At 41.1% G+C, this 18,976-nt stretch overlaps 1 long non-coding RNA gene across 1 annotated transcript in view; it reads left to right on the forward strand.

The window, feature by feature from the left end:
* LOC107193727 overlaps positions 1-17,096 on the forward strand; it is a 124,316-nt gene extending 107,220 nt beyond the window's left edge. Inside the window, exon 4 of the long non-coding RNA XR_001516331.1 lies at positions 17,065-17,096. This is a non-coding gene — a long non-coding RNA (uncharacterized LOC107193727). The remainder of the gene's footprint in view (positions 1-17,064) is intronic.
* The last annotated feature ends 1,880 nt before the right edge of the window (positions 17,097-18,976 follow it).

Below are 18,976 nucleotides of genomic sequence, written 5' to 3' on the forward strand. Positions count from 1 at the left end.
TCCGTTCGCATAGGTTGAATGTAACGCAAATGAGGCGCGGCAAGTAGGAAACAGCCAAAGGGTCAAATTGAAATTGTCGGGGGCGTGCGGCGCGGCGTGGTTCAGGGGGAGGGGGGCCCCGCTGAGATAATTTCCATCGCCTTTTCCTTCCGTAATCAAACCGGCTTCTGTGCAATTACGGGCGAAATTGATTTAAAATCGGATGCCCACTGCGACCGGACGATGGGATCGTGATACAATTCCCTTGAAACACCGCCCCAGGAGAAAACGTAAACGAGTCTATTCTGTATATAATTATTCGATAATTTTGCTTTTTTTCGGTTAACAATAGTCTCTCGTTTAAGGCGGAATACCATTGAAAAATCGATTTTTTTAACCCTGATCTGACCCTTTGACACATTTTTCTCGTAAAAAATGATGTTATTTTGTCATGTTATAGGTTTTAGCGTACACTTCGTGACTGTTATTTTAAAGAATTTGCAAATTTAACTATTTATTTATTTATTGTATTAATTTTGTACTGTTATGTCGATTTCATACCGAGAAACAAATTCTCGAAATATCGATATTAAACGGACCTATTTTTTTTTTAATTTTTAATTTTTGGAGGGAATACTTATCGTCGTTTCGAGAACAATGCGTTTAAAGTATGACTTGAAATTATTTATGTAAACAAAATGCACTATATCTTTGTAGATTCTTCGAATATCGATTTGAAATTTTCAGACATTGTTTTTAAAGAGTTAAACTTTACGAAAATTGATTTTCTTTTTAATTTTACAGTGGTGTTTCCCCTTAATGTAATGCGACCCAGTCGTGGTGACCGAAAAGTCAACCATTTCATTTATTTATCCGACACACAATCAAAGTTCATTCGCATGTTGATTCATTTCTGTACACACCAATTAACAGAATGCGTTTGGTAGTATCTTCTACGCGTGTCTGTTATAAGCGTCAACTTCGCTTGTTTTCCTTTGGTTTGTTCGACGAATTTTCCAATTTTTTCTTAAAAATTACAAAAAAAATACTTTGTTTTACAATTAGGAAACAAATTTTTGTTCTTTCCACTTATTTGTAAACCTTTTTCCATTCCAGTATTTTGAATTCGTTTAAAATATTAATCATTTAAATTAAATTGATAAAAAGTATAAAGCGCCATATAGAGCCCCGACTAGATACAGCATCAAATGCATGGGCTACCTTATTGCGGCCACGGAACGACGAATTTGTCCGCGGAAGCACAGAGTGAAAATGCATTTTGCAGCCGGGCCGATAAATCTTCCGGTGTTTACGGGCCGCTGATACAGAGGCAGGCGCGTGCTGCACGCGTGGACGTACGGTTGACAGAACCGACACGACTGGTGTTGTTCACGTGGGCCCGCCGCCTCGACTGTACGACGGACACGCGTCCTGTTCACTGTCGTTGATATCCAGGTGCAATGGCGTAATAACCAGATATTTATGTCTATCAATTGCTTAAGGAAATATCCCAATTGCTGCAAGTGTCCTCAATCCTTTCATTCCTAAATTATTTAAAAATTATCACAGAAATATTTCGTTGTATTTTTGTGTATAATACATGACACATAAATAATTCACAAGAACATATTAACATTTTGAAGCTATCTAATGCCTAGGTTTAGGACGAATGAAGGTCAACACATTTTGACTCAGAATTTGGTACTCTATCCATCCATGGTACAAAAAATAGGTCATTCCGTTAAAAAAAATCAACGTGACCTTCGAATCTCTGAAATGCCTCCACCCACAAAAAGAAACACGTACCTTATTAGATGCACCCCTTGATGCCATTTAAGTTCTACGCCTCAAAATTTTCATAAAGTGTATCGTTAGGTCATTATTCGAGCTGATGGAGTTAGCTGAGACACCCTGTATATGTATAGAGGGAGGAGAGCACTCGTCTGATTCCCCTCTTGTTGCAATTAGGGGATCAGGGTGGTGTGTCTATCGATGATACGTGTACGAGCCCCGTGTACAAATTAGTTTAGCGAGTCGAACAAACTAACGAGCACGTTGGTTGACAGGATGACTTTCCCCATTTATTTGCAAACGGTTCTTCGTCGTTCAACATTTCACTGTTTCCGTATCGGTTACTCTAGTTCTATATCCACTAGTTTCTAAACTGAGAAAACTGAGTTTAAAGTTTACGAAATTTAACATTATAGAAGCAGACAAATAGTGAAATAATCAAATACACTATAATATCATTCCCTGAATAACTATTTATTACAATATTTCACAAAATTTTATCCTATTATCAATACAAATTTTTAATTATTGTCAGTATATGGAGATACAACCATTAAGAATAAAAAAAAAAAAACAAAGTTTCGGAGTTAGGACGTAGAAGAATATTTGTTTATTTCTCGGTTGAATTTTCTTTATATTATTATGTATGTTGAACATTTCGTTGACTGGAACAGAAATTCCCAAAAAATGACAACTTTTCAGGGCTTTACAGTGACAAGACCCCTTAAATAAGCACCACCCTGAATGTACACCGTGATCAAACGCCCGCTAACAATGGGTCAGCCAAGGCCCGGTTACGCGGTGAAACGCGGCGGGTCAACACAGCGCGTGGCCAGCCAGTACTGATGAAGTTAAGTGGCCCGGGCCGGTGTGCCAGGGCTAATTAAGTTAGTCAGTTTGGAGGTTAGCAGGGGGAAGCCTACGTTAACTTGCTTGGACGTATAGAATGTGGGAAATGTTATTTATGACATTTTCAGACTCCGCCCGCCACGGCGTCCGGTCTTTAACTCTCAACGGTCACATGGGATCTGTTTGACCCCCAAGCCAATTTGAGGCTAAATTTTACAAACATCCCTAAAATTTGATCAATAAATATGAAAAATCTAAAAGTTAGGATTTGCTTAAGTAATAACACTTAATTAACACCTATAAAACATTTTATTCTTATGTTGCACTATTTGAAGATTGTTCAGTAACTTTTTCAATCTAAACTAATTAATAGTTTGGGTATGGTAACCGTTTAAAGTCTGTGGGGTAACTGTGACCCCAGTGTGGCCGTTATCAAGCTTCAGTGAAGTGTGACCGTTAATGGTTAAACATGTTCAAACCGCTGGAATTGACTTCCATGGTCGACCCCCCTTGAATCGATACACTCAGTGAAGAACGTGAATGGGAGGGAGGTGTGGACGGAATCCTCCTTTTCGTCGCCGGAACCTTTGAAATATTTAGATTATTCCGACAGTGTCGTGGAGTTCTTGGTGTACTTTCGAGAAAACTTCAGTCGTGGATCTGCTCGCGAAGTGTTTCGAGGATTTCAAGGGTGTTCTCTATCTTTCTGACAAAGTTGCATTGCACAACGTTGAAACTGGTGATTCTATTGTTTCATCGTGTTTCTGGGCTATATAGGGTATGTCTGGTTTGTAGAAAGAATTGTGGAATGAATATTTTCCAGTTAAGGTGGCTCACGGAAATTCTTAATAATTATACATTTAGTTGAACATTTAACAGAACATTTTTAAAAGTTTCACCTTTCGATTGCTACCAAACAATAGAGAGAATAAGATCAGATGTTCTTCATACACGGTAGATTGTCCGACATTGAACCTCAGTTGGCTACCCGTAATCGTGTCACGTAGACCTTCTGATAAAATTCATCCCGTTCAGCGCAAGAGAAACATAGTCCTCTTGGCCCCAGAACTGTATTCCGCTCGGCGGATTCTTCCAATTGTCCGATTCCTCCTTCAAAAAATATCCCACGAGCTCTCGTGTCTCATCTCAGGAACCAGTTTCACGAATTATATCTCGAAGCTTTGGGATCAGATCTGGCTCTCTATACACATTTCAACAGGGGGATCCTTTTTCGTTGTTTCACGGGAAACAACGAATCGCGTCTTGTCTCCCTTTATTTTTCATCACACGATGGGAGACAAGGGGATGGAAAGCGCGTGTTCACGCGGCCAGGGGATGGAGGGGAGAAAAAATGATCTTGGCTCTCTTTCTCGATGCCCGGTGTCTGAGTGCGCGAAGGGAGGAGTCGACTCTCTGTATCTCGATATTACAAAAGTTCGCCTAGACTGAATCGCGGGAATAACCAGAGATAGAGAGAGGGAGAGGGTAAGAGAGATAGAGGGAGAGAGAGTCAGGACCACGGTTTTTCTATAGGGAAAGATTGCTGAGCTCCCGCTTAGGGGTAATTTGCGAGAAGCTATCGCGCCCGACTAGCTAAGACGTCGTGGCCTGGCTAGCTTCATTCACCAACTGCTGCGAAGACTTCGATAATAGCTTCCCCTCGAGCTGTCTGTTGGCTCCTATTTCTGGTGTGTACACGAGTCAACATGCATAGTCTTTTGCTTGAGAAGACACACCGTTGGATGAGTCGATGGTTTGGAATGTTTCTTCGGGAGAGCGTGTATGTGCGCGATGTCTTGGATTAGTGAACTCTTCTGGCCCTCCGATTGGTGAATTCTTCTCGTTCTTGGATTAGTGAACACTTTTCATCTCGAATGAATGAACCCTTTTTCATTTTGAATGAATGAACCCTTTTTTGTCTCGAATTAGGGAAACCTTTTCGTCTCGGATTGCTGAACTCTTCTTGTCCACGGATTAGTGAACTCTTTTCTCCATAGGAAAATCCACACGGTGAAAGGATTCATATTAGGACCTATGTTGATTTAGACATATTTTACTCCATTCGGTGAATACTATAAGTCCCTAAACTCCTGGACTCTTTTTTTCTGTTTGAACACCCAAGTATCTCGAGCAAACTGTCGCCAGTTACACAACTTGTTACCCGAAGACGCTAGCGCAGTCCAATCGACAATCATCGAGACACAAAACCCCAAAGAGGTACCTATACCTCGCAAAGCGAAAACAGGATGGGCTGCGGAAACTCTTAACTCAATTTCCACCAAGTATTAGAACACACCTAACTCGAAATTACAAATTGAAATACATCCTTAACAATGCGAAACACGCTCCCAGCCCCCAGACATGCTCTTTCTCTCTCCCTCTCTCTCTCTCTGTTCCCTCCAGGCAGAATGATACCCACCCCTTCATCCTCAGTAACTCGCGCTCGCCTCTGTCATCAGCGAGTTTTTTTCATCCTCCCTTCCCTCCTAGATCTACCCTGTGACACACCTTTTAAAGTCCATTCAAATCCACACACGCACGTGCTCAACCTGATACAGAATTTTCTTCAGCGAAGTTAGACACCTACGCAAAAGGGTTCTGGGTGCAGTTCTTTCGTCTCGTCCCTCAAGAGCCACTTCACGGTCTCTCCTGCATATTCTCCGAAACGTTCTTTATCCGACTTGGAGCCTCGCGAAGCTCCACCGATTGTCCATCCCCCGTATAATAACGAGTTACGTTACGGTGAAAAACGGTGGGGGTGTCTGCGGAAACTGTGCTTGCGCGTACTTACGTGGGATCGTATGAAAGCTGGATATGCGATCCGTGATCCACGAAAAGAGGGACGGTTGGGAGGGAGGGATGAACGCGCGCGCCTCGGGGCACTCGACTTTCAGAACCCTGGACCCACCCACCCAGCCAACCACCCCCTCCCCCCTCTAACGTGCTGTGTCGGCCGTCTTTTTAATTTCTCTCGACGCTGCTCCGCTCTCGAATGCGTCCCTGTGCACCCGCGCGTAACGCCTTCAGACGAGGGAACCGACGACGAGAGTTACACGAACGGAGAAGGGGTTGGAAAGTTGCCGTGGAAATGGGTAAGAACTTGGGGAGAACAAACGAGTTCACAGGGTGGTTCCAACTCTTTCTGAGACGAGTCGCCGGCGCGACACACGTCGCGGATTGTGTTTCACTGTTGAAGAAATTTTAAGTTTTGTTTCATACCTCGTAACCGTTAATAGACGTTTCTGGTAGGCATTTATGAGGTGAATACGAATCTGGAAACTGTTGTTTCCTAGCGTGTCCAGTTTTTGAAAGAAACAATTCTAAAAAAAAAATGGTGGATGTTCAGGTTTGGGGGATGTGGTGTGCTTTTACAGTAACAGTTATTTAGTGGCTTTTGATACGAAATAATTGTCTGGATTCTCCCGAATAAAATTATGTAGATTGTTATTATATTGTAAATATCTACGTATGTTTAAATAATGATCAAGGTCAGAGGGACACTGAAAACGCCCCAATTTTGCTAATATTCTTCAATTTATTCGAACAACTAAGAGTCTACGGGGAAATGATTAGATTGGTTAGATTTTTTTCTAGACTCTTAGTGTTTTAAATAAATTGAAGTATATCAACAAAAATTGGTACGTTTTCGATGTCCTTTTAATAACAATTTACATCATTTTGTGCAGGAGAGTTCAGAGAATTATTTCGTGTAAAAAACAACGGAGTAACTATTACTGTATAAGTACAACCACCTCCAAATTTAAAAATTTACTATTTAAAAAAAAGTAATTTCTTCGAAAACTGAATGTCCTGGCGAAAAACGGGTTACAGATTCGTATTCAGCTCATACAGATCTATTAGGAACGCCTATTGACGATTATAAGGTGTTTTGCACGTTGAACAGTGTTTTAAACCTGAGCGTGTGTAGATTCGTTTTTTTTGCCACGCGTTGGTTGACTGCCTGCAGTCATCGGTGACAGGCGCCGGTGAATTATGTATACGAAGGAACGTTTGGTACTAACCGGTAATAAGAACACTAACGAGCGTTCGCAAATGAACGTGCACACGTCTATATTGTTTATAGGAAAAACAGGTGTAATTTTTCGACACCATTGTTCCGATAATAGAAATGTAGCTTAATGTTTGGTAGCCTTCGATAGTGGGGAAATTTCTATGGAGGCTTTCTATCAGATTTGAATTGGCACTTCATGGAATGTGAATTGGAATTCTATGAAATTTGGATTGGAACTCCATGGAATGTGAATTGGAACTCCATGGAATGTGAATTGGAACTCCATGGAATGTAAATTGGTATTCTATAGAATTTGGATTAGAATTTCGTGAAATGTGAATTAGAATTCTATGGAATTGGAATTAGAATTCTATATAACATCTATGAGCATTTGATTGTCAACTGGAAATCCAGAGAAGCCTGTCGAGATGTCGGCGATATTTTTTCGCGGGTCACAGTTGATCCAACCGTCGTTCTCTACTCCAAGAATGAATAATAATCATCCATGAATATTCTACTCTCCGTCTACAGCACACAAAATTATAAAAATCTCTGATCTGTTCCTTCTCCATGATTTATGCATTCCCTTTTAGTTACTATATTTCGTAACATTTGAGCACACATCGCTGTTTCTTGACGTTAAATTTAAAAGCACACCCCCTAGATACATTCGATCTACAAAAGTAATTCACATCTGAATCGTTAAATTTTCAGTAGAGCTTCTAAACTTGTTTTATAGACGGTGATCCATAAAGTTTACTTTGTATATATTCCACGATAAATGATGTTACGAACGCGGAGAGCGTGAGTTTCTATCGCCAGCTGGCATACTTGATCAAAGTTGCCTTCGAATCGCGCCCCGGTGAGCTTGGTAAATAATAACGCCTCGGTGTGCTAAAACTTCGCCTCGTATTTACCAGGGGAAGTGAAAACGAGTTCCAGGACCCGAGGAAGATAGAGAAAGTCTTTTGCGTTCCCAGCGAGCGTTATACACGGAAACACCGTAGACATTCGTCGCGATATCGGAATACGATTATTTTACATGGGAATGGTGGTTGTTGCGTAGCTTTACTCGCGGTAGCCACTGAATTCACGGGTAAATATCGTTATCTGTTACGCGAAATCGGTTCTGTTTAAACAGTAAGTATTGCTCCATTTTAAGAAATACACGGTAGACGAGATCGAATTTAATAAGACGTGGAATTTCGGGGACTGGAAACGAATATAGTGAACATATTCCTTTACTTAAAATAACATGAAATTGTAACTGTATGCGAAGCAGTGTTTAAGCCTGCGTCGTGGTTTCATTTTTATTACATCGATGGGGAATTCGACTTTCGCCAGAAGAACGGTGAACAGTTATAGGAAATTGCGGGAACTGTTTTCGATTAACGGATCATGTAAGAATTTATCAATTAAGATTTTTACAGTAAAAAAGACCTATTACTTTTCTGTATACATAATAGCTCGATGTACTTCGATGACTGAAATATTTCTTTGCTTTACCAAACTTTGTATATACCAAACAATTTTCAATTTCCCCTCTTATTTATCAGCTGAAATGTACGTGACTCTTTAACTCCTCCTGTAAAACATGACAAAGTACAATCGACAAGCTGAAATCAAGGCTGAATAGAAACCGTCCGCAGGAATGGCTTCGTGAAAACGAGCCAACAGGGAAGGAGAACCCCGTGGGTCGATCGCACTCGTCATCAAATGAATCGCTTGAAATACGTTACTTTCTGTTCGAAGAAACACGGCCGGAAGCGGGGCTAGATACTCTTCATTTCCGCCGAGTTCCGTGGCGAACACGTCGGGTTGGTCGTATGATATCGTCGTACGAGCCGTTTTCTCGAGTCGTCTAGTCGTCTTGAGTCACTTCCACCTCCCTATTTTTGCCCTTCGCTGGCCATCGAACAGGGCATGACGACGATATCAGTTGATTGAATTCTGTGGAACTCTCCTTGCTCGATGCCCATAAATTTTGCATTCTCGTTCGGGGCTGCCCCCAACCTCTCACTTGGTGAAGAGAAACACAGGGGGAAGTGGGAGGGAAGCATGCAAAATCGATCGAGTGGTGGATACGGCGAAAGGGAAAACCGTTACGTGGGAAAGGAGACGTCGATGAAGGGGCGGGGGGGACTTCCCTTGGGCTTTCGACGGGATTTCTTGATTCACGATACCACGGGCCGCATGAGAGTACCGGGTGTACAGGTTGCCCCACCTAACATGATCACCTTTTGTATCTCACCTGCTTTTGAAGATATGTCAGAGGAAAATATTATTTGAGCAAGTATTGTGATAAGCAAAAAAATTTTCTTGAAGGTCATATTTTTCGAAATTTTATAGTCGATGTTTTTTTTTTTTTGAACGGGACTATATATTTTTATCATCATGGTGTAGTAGTTGAGTCCAAGATCAATCCAATCACCTATCAGGATATAACCTTCACGTGACCTTAAGTATGAAAAATCCATTACCACTTATTATTATTATCTCTAGATTTAGTAGGAAAAATCATTCATTGTCTACAAAAATGATGGACATTACATTGAACATTTGTATTTATTATTTAAATCTACTCCCATACACATTTGTGAATTTTTCGTGCTCAAGGTTACATGAAGGTCATATCCTTATAGGTCATTCGATTGGTCTTCACCTCAACTATTACACCACTATGATAAAAAGAACATATGTCTATTTAAAAAAAATGTCGCCTTAACGATTTTTCTTTTAAACGACCCATTGAAATGTCACATTCCGTAATCTGTGAAACAACGTGAAAGAAAACATCATCTGCTGCAGAAATCCCACATTACTTGTTGGCCAACCTAATACCATTTCTGGAGCGAACATTCTGGTGACTTCCTCGCGTGTGGAATGTTCTTTAAAGCTGATAGGAACATCGGATTGAAACGATGGTTCGTTAGATTTCTAGGAGAAACATGGAAAATCCGTTTTGGGGATATTGAGGTTATGAGTTTTGAGGGCTTTACTAGAGTCTCACCAGGGAGATTATTCGATTTTTGCTGGAATTCGTGAGAAATTTGATTCTCTTTGGACTTTTATTAAAATACTTTTAAAATGTCCAGGATTGGAATTCACTGTGTGAAATTTCTGTAGGAATTCCATAGAACTTTTATTGGAATTCTACGGAATTCAAATTGGAATTCCATAGAATTTACATTGAAAGTCAATGAGACTTCTGTTAGCATTTAATTGTCAATTGAAAATTCAATAAAGCTCGATGGGATGTCTACCGAAATTCTATTGAAATTCTACAGAATTCACTTGGAATTTCACTGAAATTCCTTCTTCATCTTATTGCGCTGCCGTTCCGAGATTGGAAATCACAAGAGCTATAGCGTCTGTACAACATAACTTGTTGGAATTCTATCGTTGTTCACTTAGAATTCTGGAATATTTCTATTGGATTTCCATCAACCTTTAATTAGAACCGCATGGACGTTCAATTCACTGGGAATTTCATTAAATTCAGTCATGATGAATTTCCCTTCAATATATGTTAGAATGCTACCAATACTCGACTATATCAGAATTTCCTCGGCGTTTCAATATTCTACTGCAGTTTCATCGTAATTCAACGGTGGAATTCCATGTAACCCCTATTCTCTTAAAATTCCTTTCAAGCTACACACCGTCAAGTGCCTCAGAATTCTTAACTTACGATACATACTGCCGCAAGAATTTTACGCGGAGGCAAAAAGGATTCCGAATTCTCACCACTTTACATAATCCCGAAGCAAAGGCAACGGATGCAAATTCGTTGCGCAATCTTCCGCCACGCCTCCTTGGACTTCATTTGCATATCTGTCAGCCGCTAACAGAAAACACTTCGTCGCCGCAACACCGGTGACTAGAGCCGTGCAAACTAAAGCTATCCCCGGGAATGTAACGATTCGAGGATAAAATTTTCCACGGTTTCCTGCTGCCCGACGTGTGCTAGGCGACCGCGGAGGACGCTCATAAAACCTACAGATACCGGACAGTTAAATCTTTATTCGCGCATAGTGGCGCGACGCTGATTGTTCAGCCTCCATAAACATCCGTCAGTGTTGTTGGGATTAACTTTTTCATTCCAAAATTATTTAAAAATTACCAAAGGAATATTTTCTTGTATTCTTGAGTATATCCGACGACATATAAATATTTGAATAAAATTAGAATTCTGTATGTTTCAGTTGTATTTATAACAAAGCTCATCACTTGCAATTCCATCAAATAAATGACATAAAGACAAATAATGGGGCTAGTTGACCAGCATGGAAGCTGTTAGAAAAACATTAAAGTTCGTTAATTGCTATCACATTAAGTCAACTTTAATCATTTAATCAAATAGTTAAATGTATGTTTTACCAAATATAATAACTGTTATAATGGTATTTCGTCCACATAATTGATTAAAAATCGAACACTGAAAAACTGGCCTATCAGCTCCGGTCTCCCCGAGGCACTAAATAACACGCGTGGCACTCTGGGACAAACTGGAGTCGCTGAATTATCCTAGTTAGCAGAAATCACCAGGAGCGCAAATCATGCCCAAAACAGACCGTGCAACTTGCTGCGCGTTCCTACAACCTGGAATAATTAATGGAGAAATAATTTCGAGCGAGGGCGGCGACATGTGCGTTGGGTCCTTGTTGCACGCTCTTGAGTGAACCTGAACTTTTACATGATACGAAAGGGATCTTGTTCGACTGACTGGGTCTCAAGGTGTTCTAGATCTCGACGCGTCAGGCATATTACCGTTGGGCCGAAGGGATTTCTTCAGGCGACAGAACGGAGTCGTTTCAGTTCTTGAAGAATTCTGTCGTGATTTTCATGTGGTATGACGCATGTATTTTTCGCTTGGATCTTACTTAGGATTTACGAGAAACCGTTTGACAGTGTTGTTTGGGTTTCTGCGGGATCTTTGGGGGAATTGATTCAATCGAAGGTCTGCAGGAATTCCATAAGAGTACCGATGGAATTCCATAAAAATATCGATAGAGTACGATAGGAGTAGGTACCAGTGGAATTCCATAATAGTACCGGTGGAATTTCATAAAGACACCGGTAGAATTCCATAAAGATTCTGATAGAATTTTATAAGGATTCCGGTAGAATTGCATAAGAATCACAGCGGAATTCCATAAGAGTATTGGTGGCAGTCCGTAAGGATTCCGGTAGAATTTCATAAGGATTCCAGTAGAATTCCGATAGAATTCGATAAAGATCCCACTAGAATTCCATAAGGATTACGATAGAATTTTATAAGGATGCCGGTAGAATGTCATAAGGATTCCAGTAGAATTCCATAAAGATCCCAGTAGAATTCCATAAGGATTCAAGTAGAATTCCATCAGATTTCCACTAACCTTTCGTCGAAATCTCAATTACTGTTCGAATAGACTACCCAAGCTAGGTATGGCTTCGTCGGAATTCCACACAGACTTCTATAAAAATCTGTTACAGCTCTATTAACACCGATTTTCGAAGTCATCGATCATCATGTTATCGAAATTCTGTCAGCGATTCGTTCCGTCGAAATTTCACTGTAAACCAGTTTTACAGTTCTATCGGTAACCTAGATTTTTTCCTCCGCGAAAAATCTGTTACAACGCCGAGAGACGAATGCAATAGACCAGAGGGAAACATGCACCGAAAATGTTCGCGTCGACAATCGTACAGTTAACAAGGGAATGACTTACGAGCGATTCGGTATAAGTACGAAGGACGTGTGCGAGACACACGGTGGTGATCCGCGGCACGATTGCCGGGAAAAATTAACGCTCTTTGGCTTTCACCACTCGCGGGAGCGGGGGCCGTTTAACCAGCCGGATAAGCGGCCAGGTAAATAGATGCCCTATCAGATTGTGTGTCACGAGAGCGTGACACGCGAACATGTATTTGAATTAACACGTTACACACGGGGCCCAGGTGAACCAGGAGTCCGGTTGAGTGGCATTGATCGAAAACTTGGATCGGAACGATAACACCGCTAGCCCCAGTAGGGGTACCGGACGTTGAGACGCTTGCGCTTGGCGAATGCCCGCGTGAATCTAAGCTAAGAGCTGAACATCTGAATTCCCGTTACTTAATTCGCCTCGTATTATGCAAGCAAGATTACACGGGACTACTTTACATTGCAAACCGGTACAAGCTTGTTCTTTGGCCCCTTGCCCGGGTTGGGAGGGATGCTTTTAGATTTTTCGGGATGATACTTTTGACGATGTACACAATTAATTCCTTGATACCTATTCTATGGCTCAGTTACTGACAATTCGGATTCATTCATCACTTGCTTTCCGATGGCTGGACCTGTGTTGAACCGTCTAGGTTATTTTTTACGTTTCAGAAGCTGGGTCACTGGTTGACTCGACCATTTCGATCCTTACATTCCTGTAGCAAACTGTCGATTTTAATCCCCGCGCATTTATTGGGGGATCATCGAAGAGCCGTAGACTTTAACTACCTTCTTGTTTTTATAGTTGAGTCAACGACGTATCATCGACTTTGTCTCTGGATTTCCGGCGACTGGGTTACTGACGACCCGTTGATTTTAACCATCTCGTATTTAGGGTTCAGTCACCTGCAACCTGTCGATTTTTATATCTCGAATTCCTACGGCTGGGTCATCGACGACCCGTCGACTTTAACATTCTTACATATTTTCACGATTGGGTCTCTGATATTCTGTCATCCCTGTTTGGAATGTTTGTGGTAGGATGATCGTCTACCTGTTTAGCGTCTACATAATTTAACGATCAATTACAGGTAACAGTTTCGATATCATGATAATAAAGACAAAATATTTTTCAGTGTATCAACGCGTTACACGGTTTTTGTTTCATGTTGGGACGAAGTTTTCCAACGTTTTTCCATTAATTTATCAGAGAGCGATGAATAAATGCTGGTGCAGGGTTGTAGCGACTAATACATCACTTCACCTTATAATCCATCAAGCCGTGGAAAAAAAAGAGAAAAAGCGCGAGATGGTTTCACTGTCACGCGACTTTCAGACCGCGCGCGACAGCTTTTATTTCAGCGACTTTCAGTCGGTGTTCGTGTTCGACCCTCTTCGCGACCACTCTTCCGAATGGGACGTGTACGTGTTTCCTCCCTTGAAATGTGATTTCGTATTTCGAAATGATACGCGTTTTCTTTTACCGTGAGCAATGTTATTTTTAAATAATTGATAATAACAATAGAAAATAACAATAGAGTGGCACAAAGTACACAAAAAATATCGTACACCGAAAAGAATGTAGAATTTAAAAGTTCATCAATGAGATCCAAATTTTTTCCGTAATTTAAATGGATTCAAGAAACGAATCAGATGGTGGAAAAAATTATATAAATGAATTAAAAATTTTTAGGATAAATTTTTTGTAAGTAAATTTTTAATTGTCAGATTTCAAGGTCGTTTCAAGGTCATTCTATTATATACATTAATAAATGCATAATAGTGTTAGCTATAACATACAACAGGAAAAATTATGTGCATATCCGTAAAAAAAAATGACTGACTCTGAAAAATAACCATTAAGAAATGACACTCATAAAAACATTTTACCGCCATCCGATTCGTCTCTTGAAACGATTTAAATTACGTAAAAAATATTTCTCGTATGATTACAGATAAAGAAGGTATTTAGATGGTCTGTTTTAAGCAGACTAACTGCAGCTAGCTTCATCAAAGTATTAATATGAACAATTCCTAGCTTAAATACAATTTAATAGGTCGATGAGTTAGATAGACCTTTTAAAACCTGGGGTTCATATGGATCCAGGCACCGTCGTGCAACGGTTGAACAGCACAAAAATAAGAACAAGACGATTTCTACAGAAATAATCTTTATTGAAAGCTCAGCGACGATCGATCGTTACCGGCGCATAATGACGTGTAGGAGGTATTGGGTGCGTGATGAACAGCGGCGTCGTGGAATCGCGGGATTTATCGACAAGAGAGAGAACGTATTCATTAAACAGAAGGAAAAAAAACAGGCGCAAGTGTTGCTCGACCTCGTTACGCTCGTGCAATTATGTCGGAGGCCCTCTTGTGTTCTTGAAAATGTAGGAAATTGAAGGAAGAGTAGGTGGAAAGTGGGGTGGAAGTCGAGACGGCTCCATTAAATTCATCTTCGTCCCCGTGAAAAAAAAAAGGTCTTGTCTCCCTCGATACGATTATCGTCGAAGCGTGCGACCGTTCGCAGTCACGGCCCGTTGAATTATCAAGTTTCCAGCTGTTTCAAAGGGAGTGGAGGGGAGAGAGGTGACCCGTTTTATTTTTTTTTCTGTCGAATTGGGACTTCCCCCGGGAATCTACAATTAATAAACTCTGCGCGAAATATCGCTGGAGCGCTCGATAACATGCGTCCAAGAAAAGAAAATTGTTTTGGTAGGATAAACGATTGGAAGCGAGATATTGATCTTTTTTTTTTACGTCAACCCTACCCAATAAGTGATCGACTTATACTACTGTTTCGTTTTAACCTTTTCGTTACTAAGGATGGGTATAGAATCGCCTAGAGGTGCAATAATCACAGACTGGACAGCGGACCATTAGCCCCTATGAATTTGTTAAATCCTACGAGAGATAAAAAAATATACTCTATTTCATTCTGAACCTATAGAAGCGTTTATAACGGTATGTTGTTTGCTATTTGAGACTATTTCTCAGAATTTCTTCGATATTTGTCAATAGATAAATCAGAAATAAGGAAAGACATAGTGCAAATAATATATTAGTCACGTCTGTACATACATATAGACAACATTCAATATATTGTACACAACTTTTTTTATTAATACCTCAGAAATTAATCAAGACCCACAGCTAAAATTGTATATTTAGGATTCTCTCCCCCTCCTTACCCCTAAAAATTTCGTTTCATTATGATGTTTGGGTCATACCGTACTACAGCCAACTCCATAAATAAATAAAACCTTTAAATTAAATTTACTTAATTTCAGATTATTGCGGGTTAGTAGCTTTTTTTGCATAACTTGGCCCTAACAGTCGAAGGGTTAGGCGTGAGAGGATCCGCGTACATCGAGAAAACAAGGACAGATGACGGGCCTACTCCTTTTTTCTCTGCTTTTTTTCTCTGTCTATCTATCTGTCTCTCACTCTATCACTAGGGGTCTCTATCTCGAGTTAAGTGGTTAGCTCGAGGAAGCGGTTTCGATTAGCCAGCTCGTTGAACCCGTGGCTCGACGAGCAGCGACGCCCGATCGTGGGGCGTCGTGCAAGAGGCCCCGCGAGGATCCCTCAACCCGTGGTGAAGGAGGACGAGGAGGAGGAGGATAGATCCTTCCTTTCCCTCCAGCTTCTGTCTGACCCTAACCGGGCCGTCCACCCGGCCGACACTCTATATTGCATTTGTCTGGCCGTGATCTATGACGACGGTGAACTCGCTCGATGGTGAAATTGGAGGCAATTGTTTCGTCGAGTGGACCTGCGCTGGGGGGAAGGGGGATGTTCGTTGGTGGATTCTTCGAACGACGACGGGGGATATCGCCCTTCCGTCTAGGGGGGGATCTTCTTCACTTCTGGCCACGATCGTGGTCGGTTTCTAGTTCCCATCCCACCCTGTCCGGTCTTCAGTCAACTGCTGTTTGCGTTCGTGAAGGTGGAGGCCAGTAGCTATTGAACCTCTCACGGTTTCGGAAGGTACTTCGTACTGCTCTTCAGAATTGAAATGATGATGATGATAATAATGTGTCTTTATTGCACTCACTGGAGATCCATTGGGTGAAAATAATTGAAAAGGACAGTTGCTTTATGGATGTAATATTTGGTCGTCCGAATGTTGGTGCCGTTTAAGGTACCAATTTTTTTGTTTTGTTATTAAATCTTTAACGCCCGCACTCTTAAATCGTTATTTGAAAATTATGAGACTGGTATGTCTGGACCCCAGAACCAGAGTGAATTAAGTCATAGTTTTCAAACTTTAGAGGAGAGCAAATCAAAGATGCAAAAACCATGGAATTCTGGAAGCATTCAGTAAGAATTCAACGAGAAACAATCACTTACCTTCGAATTATTGAATGAATTTCAGACGAAACTCTATATGTACAAATGGTGAATTTTGCATTAATTCATGTATGTGATGAACTTTACACTGTTTTAAAAATATGAACTTAATATCATTTTTAAATTATTACGTGCCTATATTAAAAACTATACAACTTAGAACGAAATAATTTTTACCATCGGAAAGAGGGAAATATTTGATACAGGAAATTTGTAAAATGTAATTTTTTTTATAAGTGGAAGTAATACACTCTTGCTCTGGGGTCTAGATATACATATATGTATATGTTGTATACGAATATTGAAAATCTTCCTTGCAGCCAAAGGATTGAAAGGAAGGTAATATTTTTCAACCAGTGTGTGGTTAACCGCGTTCCCCGTTTTGTTTTAGGAGGCACAGCGAACGGGCGAATCACAGCGGGACGCGAAACTCGAACGACGTGAAGCCGGTGGGAAGCACACACGGGTGTCGAGGGTGAGTGCGCAACGTAGCTTTTGGATCTTAAGAATTTCCGACCGGAAGAACGTATCTGCCGGAAAAGGATGCCTAACAAACTCAAACGGAATTTCGCTTATGACATACTTTTCCGTCGAACGAACGTGTTTGCCGACGGCTTAGCCTCCTCTGCCTCCTCCCAATCTCCTCCACCCCGTCGCCCCCATCCGTCTTCGAGGTAAACACGTCCCTCGTGGAATCCATCTACGCGCAAGCTGCAACGTCGTGCTCCGTCACCACCCTCTACCGGATGCATAATGCACGCAAATGTGCTTACCCGATTTTATCGACGAATTTGCAACCCGTTCTGCGGTTAGATCCCATCGGAATTTTTCTTTGGAGAATTCACGGATATGTTCGAAGGTTCGAGAATAGGTAGTTTATTCTACTGAGATTCCGTGTATTTGGTTGGAATTTTGTAATTTATTATGTTGGAATTCCATTGGTAATTTATTTGAATTTTAGTTTCACGTATCCACGATGCGTTTGAAGATTCGAGGAATGGGTAGTTTTCTTCTACTGGAATTCCGTGTATTTCGTTGGAATTCTGGGAAAATTCTGCTCGAATCGTGTAGTTTATTGCGTTCGAATTCCACCAGTGGTTAGTTAAAATTTTCACTCGTAATTTAGTAGAATTTCATCGGAATACGATTCTATCGGGATCGTTTGTATATAATATAGAGAGAATATTCGTTGAATAATTCTCATTGAATAAATTGATTTTTTTTTAAAGATCCTTTTTCTATTCGAACTTCGAATAACGATTAAAATATTTTTATCTTTGATTCGTGATTCGAAATTTTCATTTCAAAATGTATTGAGATACCACCAACCCCGAAACGTATCGATGGTATCCCCCCTCCCGACCTTCCAAGTCCCCATCGCCACGTACGACCATCCGTGAAAGGAACAACAGACAGTCGTCTTCGGGCGATGGAGCTGGCGCGCAAGTTCGAAACTGTGCCGATTCCTGCATTGTGCATTCATTCGGTCTGCCACGTGTCACATGCTTCGTACAGCTTGAAACAGTGAGGATGTGAAGGGGAAGAGAGAGCGAGAGCGAGAGAGAGAGAGAGAGAGAGAGAGAGAGAGAGAGACATGCAAGCGGTTGCACCGTGTCACATGCACACCGTATACACAAGAAAGCTCGATACATCGGTTAGATGCCGTAGCGTCCGACCCATTTTCCAACAATGCTCTCGACCCGTTTATTATTAGATACGGAGACTGAGATACAACACAGGCCCATCGTCGTCTCGACCGACCGTGTCGGCCGGAATAAAGACCACGACATACGCGAACAACACACAACAATGTTTCGTATCTCGAGCCCCGTTCAACGCTCTCTCGGTTGCTACCACCACAGAGGATATGATTAGTGATGGGATCGATACCAATGCTATTGATGATATTCAATCGATTCAATACCCAAAGTGCTCAGTGGGAGGTGTCGATATGTATCAAAACATTGGGTACTTGGTATCAAGTATCAGAACCGACTCTTCTCGAATCGATACCAATCCGATACGGTATCGAATCGAAACCAGTTTGATACATCGCGAAAGTATCGATACCTCACGAAAGTATAGATACCTCACGGAAGTATCGATACCTCATGAAAGAGTCGATACCTCAAGAATGTATCGATACCTATTTGATACAGGAAATATCGATATTTTCGGTAGCTTGTTTATTCGAAACAGCGAGGGTCGAACGGCGGTAGCATACATTCTTGTCGCCCCCATGTCTTTCAACGTTCGGTGCTCAACTCTTTGCGCTCGACATTCAGCAGTTCGAATAAACAGGC

Source organism: Dufourea novaeangliae, unplaced genomic scaffold, assembly GCF_001272555.1.
Source record: "Dufourea novaeangliae isolate 0120121106 unplaced genomic scaffold, ASM127255v1 scaffold25, whole genome shotgun sequence".
In the NCBI taxonomy this organism is placed as follows: domain Eukaryota; kingdom Metazoa; phylum Arthropoda; class Insecta; order Hymenoptera; family Halictidae; genus Dufourea; species Dufourea novaeangliae.